We start from the raw sequence: 7,236 nt of genomic DNA on the forward strand, positions 1-7,236 counted from the left end.
GAGAGAGAGAGAGAGAGAGAGAGAGAGAGAGAGAGAGAGAGAGAGAGTCAATTTGAGTGTCTCAATTCTGAGGAAACTGAGACTGAAGGTAGGAAAGCATCTTTCCGGGCTCTGCAACAGCTTCCCTGACCTCCTCACTGGTCTTCTAGTCACTAAATCTTAGGAGGCTGATGCAGTAGAATGTTTCAAACACAGTGGGGCTCAAAAACTTACTGAGAAGCCAGGCATGGTGGCACACTCCTGTAATCCTAACACTCAGAGAGGCAGAGGCAGATGGATCTCTGTGAGTTCAAGACCAATCTGGGCTACAAAGTGAGTCCAGGACAGCCAGGGCTACACAGAGAAACCCTGTCTCAGAAAAACCCAAGACCAAAACCCCTAACCCCTCCCAACCCCTCAAAGAACAACAAGGCAACAAACCCAAAACAACAACAACAAATAAGCAAACCAACCCCAAAAGTTTACTAAGAAGGTTCTCTAGAAGGAAAGCAAATGAAAAAAATGCAGCAAAGGTTAGTCTGTCTCCTAGACACATGAACAAAGGCTCTGTGGTTTAGTAGGCAGACAGTTGGCCAGACAGTCTTAAGGGACCTAGGAAGTAAACCATCACTCCTGGGGGGGAGGGAGGGCTGGGGGCTGTGCCCTGGCAACTCTTGAGCTGCTCCAATCTGCATCCTTGCTTTATCCTTTCTGTTTCCTCACTTATCAAATATTTATTGTCAACAACGGGCAGTTCTGTTTGCACACAGTGTGATAGGGTAATGAGATAGTTAGGTTCCCTCCTGTTATTGATGGGGAGTGCTGATGGCATGAATAATTTCCTCTCTTTATAAATGGGAATTTAATTATTGATGTCTTGTTTAGGCAGTGACAAAGGTGTTATCAACAAATAGGGAGGTAGGAGGCCTTGGGAGGCATGAGGCTGCCAGGTTGCAGTGGAAGAGTCCATGAGGGCCATGAGGGGAACTTTCTCAGTTGCTTAGTAGAGAGAGTGTGATTATTTTATCTCATCTCATCTATGTAATTTGTAACTTACCCCTAGACACATCCATACACACACACACACACACACACACACACACACACACACACACACACATATATATATACATATACATATGTTGTTAGAAGAATTTATGAAACATATTAGGTAAAACAAAAGTCTAAAACCAAATCCTAACAATATACAAGCAAGCCCAAGCAGCAAGAAAATAGCCTCTTCCTACTTTCACAGCACATCAGTCAAATTCTCGGTGTCACTATAGGAAAGTTTATTCATACAGCAGAGATTTTTATGGCCTGAAAACTCACTTTAGCTCTTAAGATTAAAAAACAAATGTCTTGAACCCAATATGTTTAAAACTTCTAACTTTATTTCTTTGATTCAGGGCTGTCTGTGTGAAGAATAAAAAACTCTTGATCATGAGCAGGCATCAGGCCCAGGAATTGTAGGCTAACATATGCTGGACTATATAGACGGGATGGAGGAAATGAGAGAGATGGGGAGAGGAGAGAAGGAGGGAGAGGTGTGTGTGTGAAGTTCTCTTGGAAGGGTAGGGAGGTCGGGGAAGATCTGGGAGGAGCTAGGGGATGGGAATAAGTATGGTTGAAATGTATCATATGGCCTTTCCACACTCCACTGGGATGGTTCCACAAGGCATTGTTCCTGCCGTAACTCAGAGGGAAACTTATATAATGTCTGGAGCCCTTGAGGTCCTGAAGATGTAGGAGAAGGATGTCCTCAAATTCCTTGCAGCAGAAACCCACTTAGGTGGCACCTTGGCTTTCAGATGGAGTGGTACTTCCACAAAATGAAGACTGATGGTGTCTACATTGTAAATAAGAGGACCTGGGGAAAGCTGTTCCTTGTAGCTCTGGCTATGGTTACCATTGAGAACCTGATATCAGCGCCATCTCCTTCAGGAACTCTGGGCAGAGAGCCTCACTAAGTTGGCTGCTGCCACTGGAGCCATTCTCATTGCTGGTCACTTCATGCCTGGGACCTTCACTAACTGATCCAAGTAGCCATGGCTTCTAGTGGTGATGATTCCAGGGCTGACCATCTCGGCCCCTCACAGAGATGGCTTATGTCAACCTGCCCACCATTGCCCTGTGTAACTCTCTGCTGTGCTATGTGGACATTGCCATCCCATGCAGCAAGGGAGCTGTAGTGAGAACTTAGTAATTTTTTTTTTTAAACACAGAAATGTTACGGGAATATATTTTTAACTCCAAGTGCAGGGATATGGGACTGCTTCATAGCAGGTGACTATGATTTGGCTCATGCTCTAGCAGAGGTGTGGTTTTTCCAGTTGTGGACAATTTCTGTGAGTGTGTGACATTCGGAATTCTGGGAACTTTTCAGAGGAGTGATACATGCTAGAATCCCAAGAGGCGGGCTTGCTGTTGTTGGCTGGTTAGTGGTTGGTGGTTGGTGGTTGGATGCTGTTGGTTGCTGTCTGCCACAAAGAAATGAGAAGAAATTAGATATTCTGATAACCAAGTTCAAATTTGCCCCAAGGAACTTGACACGGTAATCAGCAGAAAATTGGATAATGTTCTCCCCTTTCCCCTCTACTTTTTGTTTTGGCCTATCTAGTGTTAGGGAGCTAATAAGGGTGGAGAAGGGTGGAAGAGAGAAAAAGGAACCCACAAAGTCACAAACGCTGGCTACAAGGAGCTCTCTCCTTGGGTCTGAGGTGGCGAATGCTGACCTGGGAGGTACTCCACATTCGTGATACTTTCCTGTGAGCACCCGTGGGAGGTTATGCCTAATCTCTACTTCTACAGAGACCCAGAGGAGATTGAGAAAGAGGAGCAGGCTGCTGATGAGAAGGTGGTGACTGAGGAGAAATTTCTGGGTGAATGAATGGTTTCTGCTTCTGAGTTTATTGTTGCTCAGCCAGAGGTATCAGACTGGTCTGAGGGTATTTAGGTGCCCTCTGTACCCGTTCATCACTTCCCTGCTTCCTGCTTCTCCCTCAGGGTAGCCAGGCTGGGCTGGAGACAGGGAAATTTGGCTGGGGCAGGTGGGTGCAATGCAGGAGTGAGTGGGGCAGGCAAAGAACATGCACCCAGGAACAGCCTCTGAGATCTGGTTCAGTTTATTGGAGGGGGAGAGGTACTTATTGCCCTGAGAAGGTGGCCAGGGTTTCTGGAGCAAGATTTGTGTGGCCATGTACCATTGGCCAAGGTAGGGGTATTAGACAATGCTTCATCTGCATACTCAGGGGCTGTAAGGGTGAAGGCTACCTTACAAGGTCAAACAAGGAGTGAAGCCTGATAACTGTCAGAGTAATAAATTCTGACTAGGGTTGATGCAGGGGGAGGTGGCTTTGTGGCACCAGGCTGGGAGCGGGGAGGTAGCCAGTCCTTGTGTATTGAGGTATCTGGGATTGAAGCTTCTTCAACCTTTGCATTTTAACCCTGGGACATTATGGTCCCACATTTCCCTACTGAAGACTGGTATGCTGAGCCAGCCACTGATGACTGGTCATTAGCTCGCACAGCACAGGCTGCCGAGTGGGTTAGAGCTACTATTGAGCAAAGAAAAAACAGGTGGAAGGAAAATAAAGTTCCTAAAACCTTTAAAAAATGCATTATATGAAATTCTCAAAGAATTAATAAAAATATTGTTTAAAATAAATTACAAAGAGCCTACCACAGAGGGCCTCTGAAAGACTCTACCTAGCAGGGTATTAAGCAGATGCTGAGATTCAGAGCCAAACTTTGGGCAGGGTACCTTATGAAAGAAGGGAGAGATAAGAAGACCTAGAGGGAACAGGAGCTTACAAGGAGAACAACAGAACCAAAATATCTGGGCCCACGGATCTTTTCTGAGGCTGATACTCCAACCAAGGACCATTCATCGAGATAACCTAGTACCCCTGCACAGATGTAGCCCATGGCAGCTCAGTGTCCAAGAGGGTTCCCTAGTAAGGGGAACAGGAGCTATCTCTGACATGAACTCAGTGGCTGGCTCTTTGATCACCTCCCCATGAGGTGGGGGGGGCAGCCTTACCAGGCCACAGGGGAAGACAATGCAGCCAGTTCTGATGAGACCTGATAGACTAGGGTCAGATGGAAGAGGAGGACCTCCCCTATCAGTGGACTTGGGGAGGGGCATAGGAGGAGAAGAGGGAAGAATGGCAGGATTGAGAGGGATGAGGGAGGGGCTACAGCTGGGATACAAAGTGAATACATTGTAATAAATTTAACAATAAATTAAAAATAAAAATTATATATGTATATATAAAAGAAAATAAAAGAAACAAAAACAAAACAACAATTCTTGGTCAAGAGAATAGGATCTTCAGCCTGGAGGACACCTAACATTGCAGCTGAGTAGATGTTCACTTGGCCAAGGGACAACCCTTAGGCCACTGGGCTCAGTGCAAGCATGGTAGAGAGAGAAGCGAATGATCAGTCCTTTACTGATGTACTGTACTTCTTCCCGGAATCTCTACTCCCAGTGAGTTTGCTGGGGCTGTGACCATGTCACCCAGTTTTCCGAATTATTCTGAAAAGCAGAACTTTTTTTTATTCTTCTATCTATCCCTTTTCTAAATATGGATTCGTTAACGTGTTGGGTTTCCCTCAACATTTTGGATATCCTTACTTTTTCTCTAACTCCTCCAACCCCCTTCTCACTGTGTGGCTGCTTGTCTGCCAAGTGTCTAACCTCTATGCCAGCTTAAAGGCCTTTGTTCCTTCTCTCCTCCACCCTTCTTAGGGCAGCTGCTGAGGTTTACAGCTTGCCTGTCCTGGCATCTATTTATTTATTTATTTATTTATTTATTTATTCATTTACTTATTTGTTTTCTCTTTTAAACACTAATAAAATTGTCCCTGAATTTCCACTTCGGTCCCTCCTTAAATTCTACTATTAATGAGTCTAAGAACCCCGAAGGGGATCCTGATTTTCTCGTGTCATCTGGGTATTGTTCTTGCATTCTCACCCGACTCTACTCCAAAAGAAAATAACAGTAAAACATAATGCAGGATGCATTTCTTCACTTTCATTAGTGCCTTTGTTGTTTAAAAGCCAGCTAGTGTGAAAGTCTCATTCTTTTCAGCTTCTCAGAGTAAGCTGGGCAGGATTTGGAGCTTGTGTCTCTCTTTCTGGTATGTAAGTGAGGCTGTTTCTGGAGTCAGGGCCTGTGGGGAAGAAGCAGTTACTTGATTCTGTTGGAGGCAGGAATTCTGCAGACATGGATTCTCAGACTGGGTATGTAAAAGGCCTGGGTATCTCTCCTTTTTAGGGAGAGTATTTGGCTTTAACAATCAGGCTGGAGCCTGCTTCTACATTTTCAACAAACTCCAGGGTGAAGTGGGCCCTGCTGGTCCGTGGATCTCACTTTGAATGGTGTGAATTATTGGACCAGACAGCCAATCCAAACAGCAAAGGGCTAAGACAGGTAAACAGCAGATATGCTTTTGTGATTTTATTTGTGTCGTTGTGCTTTGATTCTTTATCCTTCGCAGTCATTACTGGGATGAGTGATTTTTTTTTTTTCCAACCTGTCTCAAATAGCTTTTAGCTATAAGATTTATATTTTTTCTTCTTGAATTCTCTGATGACTCTAGATAGGAAATGAGTAAGACAGGCTGGCTTAGGAATGTTTTCTTTCCCTCTAATAAGTTACTTTTATGACTGGAAGTAACTTTAGGAACTGTAGCCCAGCCTCAAGGACGACAGGAGGCCTGGATCACAGGCATGCGTGGCCTGCACCCTTAATGCTAGAAGCATTAAGTTAGCATTCCCTCCACCTCTCTTTCTCATTTAAAGGTTCATCTGAGGCCCCCAACTTGCAGATGTTTTGGAAAAAAGCTCTGTTTTTTTTTTTTTTTTTTTTTTTTTTTTTTTTTTGCCTCCAAGTGATTATTCACCTCATATTCACAGCAGTGTCCATTTCCTTGAGAAGACTATGTGAGCGTGGAGGATTCATAATTGCAGGTAAATAATAAATAAACCAATAAATAAACGGCTCCCACCCCAACCACCCTCCTCCACCTCAGCCTCTGCACTTGTGCATGCCCAGAGAACAAAAGATGCTTTGGAAAGCCCCTGGCAGGAGTCCTGTTCTTATCCCTTTGACACCCCTAGGCAAGTTGGCCTGCTTGGTAAGACCCTGCCTTCCTTCCATCTCTTGGTTCCAGCTGACAGTCTGATGCCCTCTTAAAAGTTCATAAGGACCAGAGGTAAAAGATCTTCCTTATTAAGTGCTGAATGATCAAAGAAAAAAGGGAAGGGAGAGAGAGAAAGAGAGAGAGAGAGGTGAGAAAGGGAGGAAGAAAGCTCAGGCCAATTATTTTTCTACAAAATACTGTATGTGACAACAGCAGCAGCCCCCAAAGGGCAGCGTGTAACAACAGAGCCTAATTAGAATGATTTCGGTGTAATCATTAACTTGCATCTAACACCTACGAGAGGATTTCTGTTTAAACTAAAACATGACCTGCATGGTGGAGAGGCCTTGTAAACTGTCTCTGAAATAAAATATGTGACAGGAAAGGTCAGAGCAGCTCTCATTTGAATTTCAAGCAGCGAGCTGGCTCCAAGGTGGCCGGTGCAGCAAGCCTGAGGACTCCGTTTCCCAGGCCTGCCTGCCAGCAGAAGCAGTTGGAAAAAAATTCCTCCAGGACTAATTAATAGGATTGCAAAACAAGAATTTTTCATCTCCTGTCTCTGCCCACTTTCCATTTTCTTCTCCCAACCAGGGCAGGAAGCAAGAGTCTGAAATGGTATCTAGGGAAAGGAGGTGATTTCCTGTGTTGTTGCTATGAGACAGAAGGTCACTGCAGAGGGGCCTGATCCAGACACCTGCCTGCCTTCCCTGGGCCAGGCCAAGACAGCTCTGGCCTTCCTAGCAAGTCTTCCTGCCAGCCAAGCAGGGGAGGACTGGCTAATAAACTCTCTTCCCAGCAAGAATAATGCTAAGGCGCTGCTTTCCACTGGGCTGCGTAAAAAGCAGCTATCAAACCAGCAAGATGCAGCTTGATTTGCAGGTCTCCGGTGAAATTTAGGAAGGCAGACTGTAAAACGTTCAGGGAGAAGGAAGCATGAAAACATTTTTAGAGAAGGCATTTAAAAAGTCAGAGACAGACATAATAATAAAAAAAGTTGGCAGGGAAGCTTTTATTTATTCATTTTGAAACATTGCAAGGAGTGCTGTTAACAGCATTTATCTCTTTCTTTCTTTCTTTCTTTCTTTCTTTCTTTCTTTCTTTCTTTCT

Source organism: Psammomys obesus, unplaced genomic scaffold (genome assembly GCF_907164565.1).
Source record: "Psammomys obesus unplaced genomic scaffold, mPsaObe1.curated_primary_1811, whole genome shotgun sequence".
NCBI lineage: Eukaryota > Metazoa > Chordata > Mammalia > Rodentia > Muridae > Psammomys > Psammomys obesus.